Here is a 17,722-nt window from a genome sequence, read left to right as displayed (position 1 = left end):
TTAGTGAGGTACTGATTAGCGAGGTATTAAGGCTTCAATATGTTACAGGCATTCTGGAGCAGAAATCATTAAACATAAGGTTTCCAGTCACTGAAAAGGATACCATGAATGTTTCACTTCCACTGATGCTTTGAGCTGAATGCTTTTATAATGTCAGTAGAGTTGGAGGGAAAACAATCGATAAAGAAATGGCTTAGCCCGATTTGAGCTGTTTCAATGACAGTTTCATCTTCATGCTTGTCATGCACCAGAAGCATAGCTGGCCTATTTTTTAGTATGTTTTATTTGTTTATAAAATCTGAGAGAAAATACCATCTCTACATAAGGTGAGAACTTCATGCCTTACTTTTCTTTCCTTTGTGCCACTTTGATTTACGAGTAGTATAACAACCTCTGTCTCACGTAAGTGCTTTTCTGGCTTTAATATTTCTAGGATAAATTGCTTTTTATTAAATTCTAAGTCACCAATTAGTATATTACCAGCTTCTTGAACTTGGCAAAAGCAACACCTGCCACCGCTAAACCATTTGCTCCAAAACCCAAAAGGAGGTAATTGCCTGTTTAACTGGAAAAGGAGCTCTCTTCTCGAGAGTTCCATAAATTCAGGAGGAGACTGTAAGAAACCCCTAACGTGACACTCACATACGTGCACAGTTTGATGACTCTGAGAAAAGCCACCCCCATTAACACTTTGACAAATCCCCGTGTTGTTTATCAGTGACAGATGAAGTGCCACAGGGAGTCAGGAAGTGTGCCAGCGAGGAAAATCATACACTGAAATTGATTAATTGTGGCATGGAAAATTCATAAACTCCTACGTGATGGCTGTGACGCAGCTGTGCGTTTTTACAACCTTGACACAAGAGGCTCCAAATCCAGATCAGTGACATGTCTGCCCGCTTTGTAGACTGGATGGAAGTTGCTCTTTCCACTGCAGCTGGCACAGAAGAAAAAGAAAACATTTCTGTCTGCTTCACTCTTGTCCACTTGTGCTCAGTGCAGCTCTGAAGCACTTGAGAATACTCTGGGATGTACCTTCTAGTTGGATGTTTTTGCTCCAGAAGCTTGGTAAAATCAACAGTGAGTATCCCCAGGTCACTTCTGGAAAGAATAACTTCATTTGGTAGAGAATATCAACAGGGCTCAAGCATCCTTTATCTGAGCAGCACGTATTTCTCTGGCATGGAAATCTTCAACCCCTGATCTAAAGAGCTACTTCTCAATCTAACATGAAACGTCAAAATACTTCCATTTAAAACTTTGCTCAGGTATCTTTGGAAGTTGGAGGCGTTAGGATGCAGAGAGAATTGCAGGTTTCCCAATGGCTTTTCTTCATGCTGCTGACAAATCAGATGCTATTTCTTACGCTGCTGGTCAAAATTTAAAGACATGTTTGACTAGACAACAGTACTGCTCTTCAGTAGCACGGGCTTCTTGTCTGCCACTGCTTGGGACAGTTTTATCAAAGTGCTGCTGCTTCTTTTGGGGCATTTTCAGCTCCAGAAATTCCAGTTTATGGAAATGAAAGAGCCTGCTAAGGTCCAGCTTACAGTGATCTGATAAGGAATTGAAAAAACTCTAGATGATGCCTGGGTTTGAAGCACTGTTCACTCTGGGTTCTTAGCTACCTGAAAGAGCAGATTTTAAACACACATGTTCTTTTCTCGCATCTTGTCAGTCCAGAATCCATACTGGATTCAGTCCGGGTAGCTGGGGGTTGCCCATTTAACTAGAGCGGAGTGATGGCTGCTTATTTCAAGGAGAATTTGGACCAGAGGACTGGGAGTTAAAAGGGACAGTGGGCGCCAGCCACAAGTGTATTTGCAGTCACCAACCTCAGCAACCTCAGCAATTTTAATAACTAAAATCATCAAAGGCCATTTCAGAGTCCCCTGTCACTTAATGGATTTATTGGTGCCTTACGAACGTCTTGTTCCACATCCTTTAATGAAGCAGGTCCGTAATAGGACTCTCACAGCTTTACATTCCAGGATTAATCTTTGGCACTATAATAAAATTGTTCAGTGCTCTTTCCTGAGGCTAGGTATAATTGCATTGCACTTACAGTGCTTGTTTGTATTTTATCTAGATGAGCTTTTTACAGTGAAGGAGACAAAATGAAAGCTGTTGCTAGGCTTACACTCAATGCGAGTCCCTGCAATCCTCCATCTTCTTATTTTTTTGTCATAGTTTTGCAATTTTAATACTGTACAAAAAAATCTCCCTTGATTTATTCCTTCAGCAAAATGTGCTGTTCATTTTTAAGACAGACTTTTCCACCAATTTTTTCATCAGTTCCCCTTCAGGAGCTTCACATTCTTAGAAGGAAAATGCCAAAAATGCCCAATAAGGCACCCACTGCAACCCATTCTTGTAATGCCCAGTATCCAGGGAAGTCTGAGTGTTACACGGGTCTTATTTGCAAGTTCTGAAAAATAAACTCTGACGGAGTTCAACAGTGTAAGGAGAAAGGGACTATTTGGAGGTAGAAGTTATTAATTAGGCCAAAATATATCCAGAAACCTTTCTATGGGTGCCTGTAGAGTATAGTTTTCAGCTTTTCTCCACAAAACTCAGGGAAGGATTTCTCTCAACAGAAGAGACCCTTACCACTTGAGACAGGAAAGACATTGAAGCAAGGCAATCCTTGAGGCCGTCACGCACAACGTGCTCAGATATATTTTTCCAATCACGTGCTTTTAGAGTCAGCCTTCTTGGCACTTTAAGAAACTACTCTGTTGGCTGAAACACGGAAGGAAAACCAGCTCTCGGTGCTTCAAACATATTTTCACCCTCTGAGAGTATAAAGCGATCCAATAAAATCATTTTGTTCAGCTCCAAAATCTTTTTCTCCAGTGCTTCATTGACATAACTTCTGATAAACAATTCTGATAAAGAGCAACGATTGATTTCAGCTAAATGGTGCAGATTTAAATACAGCTCTTCAAAGTTCTATTCAAATGCTATCTTCAAATTATACTTAGTCCAAGTTCATTAAATATTTTAAAGCAAATTAAGCAGATATTGATTTTCTTTATACTTCACAATGTTTCGGTGCCTTTGTGCTGAGGGGCTGCTAGGAATAACTTTTGCTAACAGCCACTTCTTTTTTTATTACACTAAAAACACCTTTCAGAAAAAGAACAAACCCTCAAAACTCAGACACAGAAATTGACAATAGGCAATGCCAAATCCGCTTGTCTGATGTGTTAATCTGTTAGTGGAGCTCTGCCATGCCCTCCTCAGGGACCTGGATTTCACCCAAAATGTAGTTTTTCATTCAACATTTGTTGGTGTTTTTTTTTTTTACTATTTTTCTGAGAAACGGGATCGATATTGTATTGATTACCTCTAGACGCTCAAGTTTGCAATTCTACTTCTTTCATTTGGTTAGACAAAGAATAGCTTGTAGGGAAAACCTTAATGAAACTCAGGGGATAAAAAGCTATAAGGACTTTTATCACAGAAAGTATGTAATTGATACACCAATACTCTGGTACGATGGTCTCCTCACAGTTCTTTTCATTTGCCATTGTGGATGCACAAAGGAGGCTACAGGATGTCAGATATAATTAAACTCCTTCTTAGTCAAAGATTTCTTTTCAGTTCTTCTTGTGCTGGCATAATTAAACCCAAATTCATTTGAGTAAGCTGTCAGTGATTGTGTTGGGAAGCATCTCCTGGCTTCTGCCAATTTTAATAAGACAAGTTGTCAGCTTTTGTAAATAGGGATTTGATGATTATTTGCTGTAGGACAGTAGGTAGAATTACAAAAACATCTAAATAAACCAAATACTAGCTGTGGGTGAAGACACATTCCTAGGCAACTGAGGTTATTGAGCTCCCCTGTGTGCACTGTGAAAATCTTTCACTGAATGTATTGTTGAGTAGTCAAATTAGTTAACAGGGAAGCTGCTGGTTTTTGTCACCTTATCTGATCAATAGTTTCAGCATCCAAACTATTAAATGAATAGCCATCGATTTAGAGAGGACGAAAAAACCTTACCAGCTAAGAAGAGTTTTCTGCTATTCAACTGAGAACCAAGAATTTAAACTTCTTCATCTTTATGCATGAAATGGGCCCCTCTGGACTTTTTCTACTTTCTATTTTTCCAAAACATGGTAAGAAATAGATTCATGAAGATGTATTCTCAATTCTTTCTCAACAACACAGCTAAGAAAGAAGATTCTTTAAAGTCATTCCCATGGAAATGCGAGTTCCTAAGAAGATCTAATTTGGGGAAAAGTGGAAAACAAATTATAAATGAGAGACTGATGAGGCGCTGATGAAAATCTTCACATATATTCTTTCATAGTGGTAGCTGTTAATTTGTCTTAAGTAGTAATAGCAGGTGCTAGAAGAGGAGACTGGCAGTAGGATGGCAATTATTGAATTTATGAGTATATTTGGAAAAAGTATGCCTTCCAAAGCAAAAAAAAAGCCTTGATTACTGCATCTTTATGACTCATGAAGAGAGAAGCCAGAGCTTTAATGCAAGTAGATTATCCTACGAGCTGATCAGATCGATATCTGAAGAAGGCATTTTAGCAATTAGCTATTGTCAGAGAATAAAGACATGGGAGATTTTCTCCTTTTTACATGAACGTATCCTTTCTGTGAGTGGCTTGATGACTTGGGTAGAAGTGGTACAACTCCACCATTTTGGTAGTTAGGACTCTTTTAAAGGAGACACCAACTTGCTGCATTTAATTCTGTTTTCAAATACCAGATCCCATTTAAGGATGCAAGTTCAAGTCTTATAGTCTTCTAAGTTATAAGTCTGTGGTGGGAATATAAGTGCCACATGTATTGTTTAAATGATTTCATTTGGCAGCTTTAGCTACAACAGTTCAGTCCTCAGGATACTCAGCTAAAATACCAACCATACAAAGTCAATGACTGAAATCAGCATTTGTACATTCTTATTCTATACCTGCCTGCATACTCGTGAATAATCTCATAAGCAGTACATCAATACAGTCGTTATATCCAGAAGAAACATGACAAGTAGCCTGGCAGTACCATGTGATAAGAGAAGAAACAGCAGAAAACAACCCAACCCAAGCTATATGACATCAAAATTTGTAAAAAGGTAAGTGATCAGAAATCATAGCCAGATACAAACATTTCTGTTGCCTCCTAACAGTGAACACAAAGGAAAGGCAAACTCAGACAGGCTCCAGTTCAACAAAAGCTGTCTTTAATATGTTCTTATTCAGCAAACCCTTCATACACACATTAGACTTAAATGATATGCTTGAACCCCATTGTGGTGACTGAGTATTAGGTGAAAAGGAATGGAGTGTTGAACTGGACTCAAAGATTTTTCTATTTTGTTCTCAATAAACATCTAACAGAAGAAGATGTGTTTGGAAATGGCACTTTGAGGAGTCAAAATACCTTTCAATACATGACTGGCTTTATTCACATGCAGAGAAGTATCTAACAAAGAACATACCTCCACATACCACGCAGAAGTTTACAGAGTACTGAGGTCACTTAGAAAGCACAAGGAATTAAGGAATTAAAGAGGAGAGGACCAAACCCATAGAAATCTTTCCCTCTTTCATCCATTATCTGGGAGTATGTTGAGATGCTATTCAGGACACATATAAAAGTGAACTGTGGAAAAGACCTACATTTTATGTCAGTTTATACATCACTGGTTATTCCTCAAGTATCCCACCACAGAAGGCTAGCATAAGCTTTTCTGTTACGAAACTGCCTTTGATGCAAATATATTCTGTCTTTGCCTCCCAGCAAATTTAGGCCTCCAGTTGCTGAACTACTCTCATGCAGTATTACCAGATCCTTTCTTGTTAGGCTGGATAACTCATCTCAGGGATTAATAAGGTGCAGCTTTTTATTCAAAACAGAAATTTCTGCAAAACTAACCACTAAATAAATAATAGATGTATTTAATATCACAGCAACTTCCATCCTCACGACAAAATATTAGATATAAGGCGATCAAGGATTGTAATAACTTACATAAAAGACAACAAAAACCAACCCCCTCTTATCGCAACAGGTTAAGGATGACAAAAAATCTAAACAAACACGAACTAACAAATGGCTAGTCTGATATGCACTACTAGCTAGTTTATTTTCTCAAATAAAAAACCTACTGCACCAAATTATTTTTAACCCAATTAAAATCTGACATTATTTTATTAGGCAACATCATCATTACAACAGTGTACAGAAGAAAATGAAATACAATATAATTATGTAGCAAATAGTCTTAGACGTTAAGCCACAACACACACCTAATGCTTGAAATATGGGTTGCAAAGCTAATGGCTGGTGATGCTTGTAAATGGATAAGCAGAAATATCCTGCTTTGCATGATTCATGGATCCTATTCTTTCTTAGATACATGCAGTAACACTGGGCCACTCTAAACTAGAGTTACATCTGTATATACAAAATATGCCTGAAGAGGAACATTTTTAACAAAAGAATATTAATTATATTGCGAAGGAGTATTTAGGTTATCAACACCCTTTCAATGCAGAGTAAACTTTTCAGCTGGTAGAAATACGTCTGTGAGCAGACATTCATCTGGAGAAATTTCAGTGTCCTGAATTTACCTCTCATACGGCAAGGGGAGAATGAGAGTGTGCAGAAAGCAAAGGGGAGAACAGCAACATGGAAGAAGAGCTCATCAGGCTGGAAGCTACGTTTGTGGGGATTCCTTGTGTGTTTTGAAATCCCCCAACAGCTGTTAAAGAGACTTTCATTCATGTAAACCAAGTAGATAGCTTCTTAGGAATGCTAATGTAAGGGCAGTCAAGACAAAACACACTCCTATGCGAGCATAGCAACGGATGCACAAAATGCATTGGCCCTGGTGGAAAACTTAACTTTCTAACACTAACCACATGTTACTAGAGGTGTCAAAGTTGCCAAGATACTGTCACACAGCAATTCAGATCTGTACATGCTTCTGTCATGCTTCACAAAAGATTAAACTTCCTCAGACTAATATTGCAGTACCTCCTTCCTTTACAAAGATCTAATTTTCCTTCTGTTTCTGCTCAGGTCTATTACTCTTTATACACCCAGTACAAAAACAAGTTTATATTTAAATGCATGCCTAAAGCTATGAAGGAAAATAAATGTTCTACATGCTGTATGTCTCCCATTGCCAGGAAGAACTAATGGCCTGAAGTCAACATTTTCACTGGTGCAGGATTTTCCCCTGCAGAATACCAAAGAGGGTATGGAAGCACTGCTGCAAGATGGGCAGACACACGGATCCTACTGCAAAGTGCCAACTGGAGTGCACAGCTGGAGCGGTGGTCAAATAGGCCAGCAAAATGTGGCTGCATCCCACCACGGATGGGCCTGATCTTTGTGCCTGGAGACAGTGGAAATCTGGTGTACATCATCTTCTCCCTTTTCTTGTGCTGTCATCAGCTGTGAAGGTTTTGATTAAGCTGGCTGTGACAGACAGTAGGTATGTAATAATCCAAGACCGTCAATCAATAAGTTTTTGGGGATACTTTGCAAAATCAGATCAGTACAACAAGAAGTTACTCAACAGCCGCATTGGTCTTCCCTGTCCCTGTTTTTAGGTCACAGTCACATTCAGAAGTGGGATTTAAAGTCCCAACAACACGCTATTTCTAGCTGAACTGGCTCAAAGAACACCCAGTGGTGCAATCCCAGTCACTGAGCTCTAGCTACGAAAGCATGATTTCCAAGATCCAGCACACTTATGTAGGTATTTTGCAGACCGGTGAGCAAAAATGGTGGCTATCAACTACATCAATAGGCTCAAAGATGACAAAGGAAAGAGAAGGGATGATCATGTGAAAAGAAAGCAGCCTGCAGCAGTGTGGAGAGTGCTAGGGCCTCCAGCAACTTGCAAGACATGATGTATTTTGCAGAGATATAGACTAATGCTAAATGCAAGTTAATTTTTTATGTGAAATACTTTAGTAGGTATAACGTTACAGAAATATGAACAGCAACAGGTACTGTTCATTCATAACTATCACCTCAGTGAGACCCGCTGGGGTATTTTGTCCAGGGATCTACAAATTAGGCCCCAAGAGCATCAGTATGGCATGAACCCTCTGGGAGAGAGATAATTTATCTAGGCTTGAACATTGACCAAAAAATGTACTTGAATCGACTGTGACAAGCAAGAACATACTCATCTGCGCAGTTAGGACCAGCAAGTAGCTACAGAGCCCTTCCACTCCCTGAAGCACCACTCACAACCTCCACTGAGCCAGCAGCCAGCTCCTTGGCGCAGTGCTCCAACTGCACATCAAACATCAACCTGTTTACTTCAGACAACAGAAACTGAGACTGAAGAGAGCTCCATGCTAGTCAGAAGTCTCTCATCACCACCTTGACAAAACTACCTCCAAAGAGAACTCTGCTGACAGATGCAGCAGATACACTGGTAAGAGGCATCTAACTTGAAGTAGTTTAAGCAGATTTAAACTAAGCTGCTTCATGATACTTAAAAACAAGAACACGTGCACCTCGAGTGCCATTTGCTTAATTCTCAGATGATGTCTAATATTCTTCTGAGCATTCCAACAACAACAACAACAAAAAAAAAGCAGCAGTGGACTGTGTTATCAAACGCATCATATCAGAGCAGGAAGCAAGAGACTTTCTCCGTTGTTTGGCTCTGGTTCAACCTCATTCAACTACTACACTCTGGTTCAGGCACCAAGTTGTCTGAAAGCTATTGACAGAGTGGAAGGAGTGAGAAGGAGACATGGGGAAGTAATCAGAGGATGGAGACAGGACAGTCTGATTTCTGGGAAGAGAGTAATATCAAACCCATGCAGTTTTGCTGAATGCTGATGGACTGCAAATAAAACAGTTGTATACTGTTGATGTTGAGAGAGCTGAATTATTAGGCACGATACACAGGGTTTAATTGGGAATAAAAAGAGTGATACTTAAACACAGAAACTGTTGTATCTCAGCAGGGGAACTCTGAAGTGAAAGATGTGTTAGGCTTGGGCAGTCTCTCAAGAAATGTGGAGAATGCCCTACAGTCCGGCTTTTAAAATTATCCCAATAAATCTTTATTGTATATATTGTAGGCCCAACTGTATTTTCAGTGAGGTGGAATGGAGACTCTAGAAGTATTTCCAGGAAAGATCCTCAGATGGTACAAAACAGCAGAGAACCATCTTTCATTCCCCATGTGTATACTCATTCTTTTCATCTTACATATTTCATAATCTAGTTTCTTAAACAGTCAGTCTTTAAAAGAGACTAGCTCATTAGCCACATCCTATTCCCTCATTGCTATTTCTGCCTTCACTATTACCTTTCTTTTGCTGCATCTCTCCCAAACTATCCACTTTGTCTCTACTGATTCCCGCCTCTCAGACTTCCCATGCTGTACCACAAAGTTGTGATGTCCTACAGCAGACTGCTCGGTGACAGTCAAACACTTTGTTCTTGCCTCAGACTGCAGTGTAAACAGAGAGTAAAGGAATGCAAAGAACTGCACAGCTGGATTTTGGATTCTGGGCTCATCTTTCATTTGTGCTGAAAACTCGAAGGCTGAAACATGAAAAGGACTGAAGAACAATCAAGCTTTCCTTTTACCTATGAGAAAGAAGACAATATACACTACACATGAGCAAAATGCATTAAAATCTCACAAGATGTCTAGGAGTAGTGCTAGTGCTGTGAAGAAGCTGCTCTTTCCTTCAGAAAAAGGAGCAGGTGAAGCCCATTGGTACAAGTGACTACTTACATGTTCTTCACTTTCTACTAAAAGAAGTTCTGATGGGTCATTTTTAGGACTGGGTTCAGTTAACTGATAATTTTCACAAGGTGCTTGAGCTACATGCAGAAACTGAGTATAATGGAACTTTCTGGAATAAATTCTTCCCCTTCACAGATGGCAAACTCCTACGAGGACAGGGGTATGCTGTCCCAACATTCTGCGAGAGCACCCCCCATCTGCCCACCTTGGTCTCCTGAATCATGCAAAGAGGAAAGAAAAACCTGTGTAGTGAGTGGAAAAAACACCGGTGAGCCTTGATCTGCCATCACAATGCATTATCACGATGTACTTAGCTAGGAGGAACTAAGGACCAAACTGGAGACAGGTAGCCAAGTCAACCATTACAGATCAGAGTTGGATTTCTAGAGGTCACAGGTCTAGGGGTAGGCAGAGTGAGAGATGGGGCTCCAGATCAGGAAATGAGTGACTCCTGTGTATTAGGACCCCAGGCCAAGGCAAGACAAAGCTGTGGCAAAGTCAGTAAAAGAAGCAAAGGCATTTTGGCAGAGGAGAACCATGGCAATGTAGAAAAAGTAGAAGAAGGAGAGGACTAGTGGGTGTGCTGAAAGAACACAGTGTAATACAATGAGCAGTGAAGAAAAACAGGTGGGCCTATCTGCTACATGAGGCAAGTAGTCATCTACTCAACCTGTGTCTCAGTTGTGGGGGTTCACTTTTGCCAATGAGATGGAATACAACCCGTTGCAGGACTGCAGGGCCTTGCAGAGACTCTCTGAGCTGACCAGGGATTTTTACTGCCCCCTGAGAAAAGCAATTCCAAGAAGATAGTGTCCTCCTCAGGTCTCCCACTGCAAAGTGGTGGCGCCTCCCCACAGCATTGTTTTCTCTCCAGAGATCCAACCTGGAAAGGGCTGGAGGCGACCTGGAAGGCACAGGAAGCCTGACAACATGCAGCTGAAAATCTCTCTCCAGCACCATCTAAAGGACCTAAAATACTCAGCTTTTCAGCTAAAAAGTTTCCATTTCCAAACCCTAGAGAGACAAAAAATTATTCTGTTTTCTCAATCCATTGCTTATTGACTCAGTTTATCAGTTATTTCTACTCTATTTCTGCTCTTCTAATACCTGCTTTTCACTACAGATGCCCAGAGGCAAAGGTTACTTAGGAATTAGAGGTGTGAATTCATTTCCAGAGGCAATGAAATAGATTTAACAAAATCTATTGGGTAAATATTTAGCTGCAGGCCTGGTTCTAAGCAAGTCTGTGGAAGCGTGGTTTTACAACACAAACGAGTCAGAAAGGGAACTTTAAAAAGGCAGACAGGCCTTTTCTCCAGTTATTTACAACTTCGTTTTATTTTTTTATTTTATTTACAATTTTGCCACTCAATCTTATTCATACAGCAGCCAGAGAAGACAGATATCTTTGCTTTGAACAGGCTTAGATGTTGTAAGGTGTTGAAATATTTGGCAAAAAAAGGCCTTTTGATGGTGTTCCTTGCGTACACCTCATTTTTCTTCAACTGGGAAATACTGCAAAGATTTCCACTGGCAATCCCCAATGCCAGGACCATTCATTTATACCAAGTGCCAGTCATTCCTCACTATATCAGAAGCAGGCTATTTAAAGTAGTATCATCAATTGCATTTCTTTTTTTGCACAACATCACAGAGACTTGAGCAAGGTAGAACAGCACTACAAAGCAACACTTCTGGAGGTAAGTATTCGTATGTCAATTGAATGAATTGCCTATGGGAGGTCATCTTACAGCTGAGGGCCCACAAGAGATCAGTGTGGAACAGATCCTCATCCAAAGTAGCAGTGATCCTGGAAGCCTTTCAAATATTCAGCTTCTGATACAGTCAGTCCTCTCACAAAGCTTTTAAACATAGCAGTCACTGAGCTATAAATAACTCACAGCAGTAATAAGGTCAAAATAACGAGGGGAAAAAATGTAATGGAATTCCTTCAAACTCTTTATTTTTCCATCTAATTTCTCATGTAACAAAGAAAAAGAATATGTATTTATGAAAATCATGTTAGCTAGGTAAGTAAAATTCAAGTCCGAGACACAAACAGCTACATTTTCGTTCTTTTGAATTATCTACTGAAGTTGTACTGTCCGAAAAGGTGTCATTGTCTTGGGGGGAGACTAGAAATGTGTGAAAATGTTGCAAGATTATTAATCATAGAATCACAGAATGGCTTGGGTTAGAAGGGACCTCAAGGATCATCAGGTTCCAACCCCCTGCCATAGGCAGGGCCACTAACTTCCATATTTAATACTAGAGCAGGCTGCCCAGGGCCCCATCCAGCCCAGCCTTGAACACCTCCAGGGACGGGGCATCCACAACCTCTGTGGGCAGCCTGTGCCAGCACCTCACCACTCTCTCTGTAAAGAACTTCCCCCCCAACATCCTACCTAAACCTTTCCTCCTTCAACTCAAAACCATTTCTTCTTGTCCTGCTGTTATCTACCTTTTCAAAGAGTTGACTCTCCTCCTGTTTATAGGCTCCCTTCAGGTACTGAAAGGCTGCAATTAGGTCGCCCTGCAGCCTTCTTTTCTCCAGCCTGAACAAGCCCAGCTCCCTTAGCCTGTCTTTGTAGGGAAGGTGCTCCAGCCCTCTGATCATCTTTGTGGCCCTCCTCTGGACCCTCTCCAACAGCTCCCTGTCTTTCTTGTATTGGGGGCCCCAGACCTGGACACAGTACTCTACATGGGACCTCACGAGGGCAGAGTAGAGAGGGACAATCACCTCCCTGTCACTGCTGGCCACCCCTCTTCTGATGGATTACAAAACTAATTTACAAAACCATTAAAACAACGAACTAATGTACCTTAAAAAAAAGTGGGAGAATCAATCTTTTCACGTGCCTTGAAGTTGGTACAACTGCCAGCAATAATTAAATGACATCAGCCAAATTCTGCAACAGTGTTGAAAGCTCAGATCCTGGAACAGTTTTATGTAAGCTACTCTGAAAAGGAAAAATACACAAAACCCAATGCTTCCTATGTTCATTTGCTTTCCTTTCACCTTTAATACGCAAACATATCGAAAAAAAATCAGTTCATCAAACTTGAATTACATGTTTGCAAGGATCAAAAATACACATAATCACTGTCTTGTCTGTTTAGTTTTTGGTATAGCAAAGGATTAGAAAAGAACAAATAAAAGTACTCTCAAGTGTCCAAAAGAGAGTGAGCTTTTTTCCCTCCTCTAACAGTCACAGATGCTTCTCCTAGGTAAGGAGCAACCCTCCCACCACTCATCTCTCATCAAAGCTATAAAGTTATCCCACAAACAATTTTCTGAACAAAAAAAGAGAGCAACTCTCTTTGTTCCCATTCTCCTTAAGCACACCGAGCAGAGATTACATCTGCACACGTCTGATTATATCATGACAAAAGTCAGCTTGTTTGGTATTTGTTTTCCCAGTATTGCAAAAACTGACCGCAAAATTGGCAGCAATGGAATGTATGCAGGATAGAAAAGCTTTTAAAATTAAGACTCTTAGGCTTCCTGTGGGCAACAGCTACTCAGAATAATCTTTTTCTTCTCTATCCTTACCCATGAAAAAGATTTCTATGCAGATTTCTTGTTCTTCTAGGGAAGATGCAGCACTTGGAATGCCTTTGTCCCGTTACAAAGGTTTTTCTGCTTGTTCTAGAAGTCAGTGATATATCTGCAACAAATGTGAACTTCAAAATATACGTATGTGTTTATGCCAATACTTATGGAATAAAAATACAGACTTGGAAAAAGAGGAAATTTAATTTACGTTTCTCATCCTTTTCAGAGGGTGGCTTTAAAAAAGAAAAAATGCCTTCCATTTCATTTCATTTTTTTTCTCAGCAAACAGTTATTTTACATTCCAGTCAGGTAACTGTGTGAGAAGGTAAATGTCAGCTCTTTAAAATAAAAGTTTTAGTGGTTTTTTCCTTGGGGTGCTGGGTCAAAATTTTGCCTAGAACAATAAGCAGCAGACACTTGCGGAGACTTGTGCCTGAGGGCGCCTGGCCAGTTACCGCGAGCACCTGAGCAAAATATTGTGGCAAATTTATCTTGGCTGGAACAAACACTGCAAATTTTATTTTGACAAAATGGCATCCTTGTACAACCCCGCTTCTTAAGGAAGCCCATTGTAAAATGCATCATTTCTTGTTTCATTGCTTCCAGGCCCTCAGGCAATCCTTCTCAGATTAAACACCTGGAACAAACCAGGCCTGGCAAAGCTCTCTGCTCTTCGGATTACTGCCACACAGAGAAAGGGCAGAGCTGACGTCTGTTAGTGCAAACAAACATGCTTAAAAGTGAAAAGCCTTTTATATTGAACATTGATATGGCTTAGATAGCTGTGAAGTGGTTATCCAGTACATTGTTTTAAGCTGCTCTAACAATATACTTTCACAAATGCAGCCTGCATAACATTTTCTAGAAAATGTAATACACTGAATTTGAAAGCTTCAATAAATATATGCCTGCAACTTTGTTTAAATCTATCAGATGAAGCCTGCTGAAATCTACATGGAGCTTTTGTGCTGCAGCACAGTCACAGGAAATGCCCTCTCTTTTTGGAACAAAAAGAACTAACTGATGTATATGGCTATGCTTGTCTTTCACTCCTTAATGCTTCTCTGCTGATGGCATGACATCTTTCATAAAGGTTGTGAACTTTAAGTGCCTCTTTCCCAGTACAATACACTTGTACTGGAATAAGGAATAGAAGGCGTGCATGCGTATGCATGAAAAAAGTGAGAGCTCTTCATTTTCTGTATAAACACAGAGTTTAATCCTAGTTCTATTTAAACCAATAGAAAGGCTTGCACTGACTTCAGTGATAACGAAGTCAATTTTGTCAGGGTTTTACTCATGTTTAGTTTCATCTATAATGGCTTATCTTTTCAAAAGTAACTTGCGATTTAGGACACCTCTATTTCTGGAAATACTGAAAGATATCCGCTAGGTGTCTGCCCTTCACAAAAGGAAGAGTTCTCATTCTCCCTCTGGGATCAAGCTGGGCAATGAAAATAAACATAATCTGAAACCAGAGTCTAGCATGTTTGTATTTTCTGTAGTGTTGTGGTGTTAAAATTAGAATGCTGCAAGGTTAAATTGTAACGTGAACAGATCGCAATCAAGAGATAGTCAAGACAACAGAACAGCACCATCAAAAATAACGATTGGTAAGCAATGAATTATGGCAATGTATATGTTGGCAGTTTAACTATTCTAAGATTTTCCATGAAAAAGGTGGCATTTATTACAGATGACAAAATCTTGTTCAACCTCAAGTGGCAGATGTGAAACACTCACTGATGGGAGATGCACATCGTCATACCAGATCATTTTCCCACACCTTTATCCACTTCAGATAATTCTGGATTTAAAATTAGCAGCTGTTTTACAAAGAAAAGAAATTAACCAAATGACCCTGATGGAACAACTTTGGTCACTGATTCTAATGAAAACAATTTATCCCTTAGTTGTCCAGAATTTTGATAGTAAAGTGTTTCTACCCATAAGTGAATAGATACAAGAGAGGACGCAAAGGCATGAAGATTGAATGGGATACTCCCAGAAGGGAGGCAGGCTTAAAAGATTAGCTGTTTTTATGCAACAAATCACAGTGTGGGGGGGAAAAATGTTATTTTCAAATGCAGACATAATAATTTAAAATGCTCTTCCTGACCTGTAGGTATTTTCACATACCAACTTTTCATCTGACACAAAAGGAATTTAAGGGGCCAGGATTCTAGTTAGCAACAGTTCTCACAGTTCTGCCCTCTGAGGCCAGCTTCAAAGGTGGATGGGAGATGCTCCAAACAACTGAGTCACACATGGTCATGTCTCCAGCACACAGGTGGGACCAGCAGCAGCAGAAGGGAGCACTGATCACCATAATCCCAAGTATTCCCACTTACACATTCCCACTTCTCCAAAAGAACAGAGGTTCAAAAACCGGGATGTCAAATTTTCATTTTCTCTTTCCAAGAGATACAACTGCACAATATTTATGTCTGGGGTTGGGTTAACTCATAACGAGAAATATCACCACGAAGGCACTCTCCCATGCAATAGTACTCACTTTAAAATACACTGCACTATTTTATTTCTCTTAGAAATCACAACTTACACATAAGACTTTGGTTTGTGAGTATTATAAACAAGGACGAGACATTTCAAATAAATACACTGACAGAAAACTTTGTCTTGAAAACGTTGTCTTGACTCTACCTACAACTTTGTGTTAGCCTGGGTTTTGGTGAGAATTCAAATACACAGCTGTGAGCCTACCAAAAGCCAGTGAAAGCATTTTCTGCCCCTCGTCTCAGTTTCAGATCTGTGGCTGCTCTCCATGTCACCAAGTCACACCCTAAACTGAGGAATGTTTTCTGAGCTAATGCTATTTGTACCAGTGGATCTCTGATTGAGCTCATCCTTGTTACCTACGTTCTAGAGAGAGTCATGGGAACAGGATGGCCTGGCTAAATTCCGCATTGTCTTTCTGGAATTATTTTTTGAATTTCACTCAAAACATAAGATCCTGAGATATTCAGCAATTCAAAACACTCCTGACCTGCAGGACCTACTCCTGCATCTATCTGATACATTTTCCATCTTATAAAAATAGAAAGTGAAATAAAAAAAAGTTCCTACAACATCAAGAGTTATAAAACTCTTACGGGTAAACGGAGGTGAAAAGCCCAATTGCAAACTGTTTTCCTGACTGCTGTCAGGAGGCCGTCACAGGCCCTCAGGCCTGCACAAATCCCAGGGCAGGTGGGATGGCGGTGCTCTGGCTCATGGTTCGAGGCCTCACTGCTCGGCCTGGAGAGTTTGAAGGCACAAGGATTCCTGTTGCAGCCAGCTCTGCTTTAAAAACATGCTTTAAAACCTCTCCTTTAAAACCAAGGTCCCTTGTGCCAGAATAATCACGCTCAGGCTCTTAAAAATCAAAACCTGACCCAAAATGAATAATTATTTCATTCTGCTTTTAGCCTTTTAGGTTATTTATGTCATTTACAGACTCTTACATTGCCAAATGGGAGAAGAACCCTCTGCTAATGGCTAGCTTAAAGCATCCTCCTTCTGCTTCTAATCATAGCTCAGAATTATATTTTCCTGCATTCAATATATCACTGCAATAAAATCACTCTGAAAAGGAGGCTCAGCAGAGAGGTGCAGCAACAAGAAAAAGGCATCGTGGCACGAGCTGGTTTCATCTCCTTACACCTGGTGTAGCTGTTTCAGGTTTCTTCTTTAACAAGCAGGCAGCTCATGTCCCAGTGACCCTATCACCTCTGCTCATTCATCCATAGACTGTCCTTTCCAAAGATCACTGTTCACTGTTAAAGGTGCAGAAAATAGACCTGCTTCCTCTTTCACCTTACCTCATAACATTCCCTAGCTAGGAAGGAGCTCCCAAGGCTTTAGCACACAGGGATACCTCAGAAATAAGTGACTTTATAACTTAGGTGTTTTTAGGGTATGCCTTGAGAACCCTTTGGAAGCTTCCTTGAGGCTGCCCTCTAGACAAGCCTCTGCACAAGCCCAGACCTGGTGCACAGCCTCTGGCACCTTCTAAGGTCTCCCTCCAGATCAGGATGAAAGGTCTGGTGATGCTGACTGCTCAAAGCTTGCTTGGCACCCTGGTGTGCATGCTGGGAAAAGCTATGACCCTTAGGCAATCCAGTACACACACGGCAGACGTGAGAGGCAGCTGGTCAAGAAGCACGCTTTGTTCATATCCTCTCCTCAAATCAGCTCAGCTCCTCTTCGGGAATGATGCGAGCTTCATCATGGAAAGGGTCTGCCACGGGCACAGCTTCGCTGTTGCAGTACTTTTCCCATAAGTGACAACAAGTAACTTTTGGGCTCTGGTAACGCCTAATTTCACTAAGATACGTAGGACATCAATTAGGAAGCTTTATCAGACACAAAACAAAGATGAGCAGGAGTGTGGGTCAAGTCCACTTAATAT

At 40.4% G+C, this 17,722-nt stretch overlaps 1 protein-coding gene across 5 annotated transcripts in view; it reads right to left on the bottom strand.

Annotated features, from left to right (window-relative positions):
• The window catches only part of DTNA (dystrobrevin alpha), a 220,355-nt gene that overhangs the window by 103,125 nt on the left and 99,508 nt on the right, over positions 1–17,722 (bottom strand). The window contains exons 1-2 of one of the 5 annotated variants that reach the window (XM_046937865.1): positions 13,309–14,573; positions 12,578–12,715 (exon numbers count right to left, since the gene is read on the bottom strand). The exons of the other annotated variants lie outside the window; for them this stretch is intronic. The gene's annotated coding sequence lies outside the window, so the exon portion shown is untranslated. Of the gene's footprint in view, positions 1–12,577; positions 12,716–13,308; positions 14,574–17,722 lie in introns of those variants that run through there. 5 annotated transcript variants of the gene reach the window in all.

The sequence above is a fragment of the Gallus gallus genome, chromosome 2 (assembly GCF_016699485.2).
Source record: "Gallus gallus isolate bGalGal1 chromosome 2, bGalGal1.mat.broiler.GRCg7b, whole genome shotgun sequence".
Lineage (NCBI taxonomy): Eukaryota > Metazoa > Chordata > Aves > Galliformes > Phasianidae > Gallus > Gallus gallus.
Note: the sequence above shows the minus strand (reverse complement) of the source record. Positions and strands in the feature narration are given on the sequence as shown.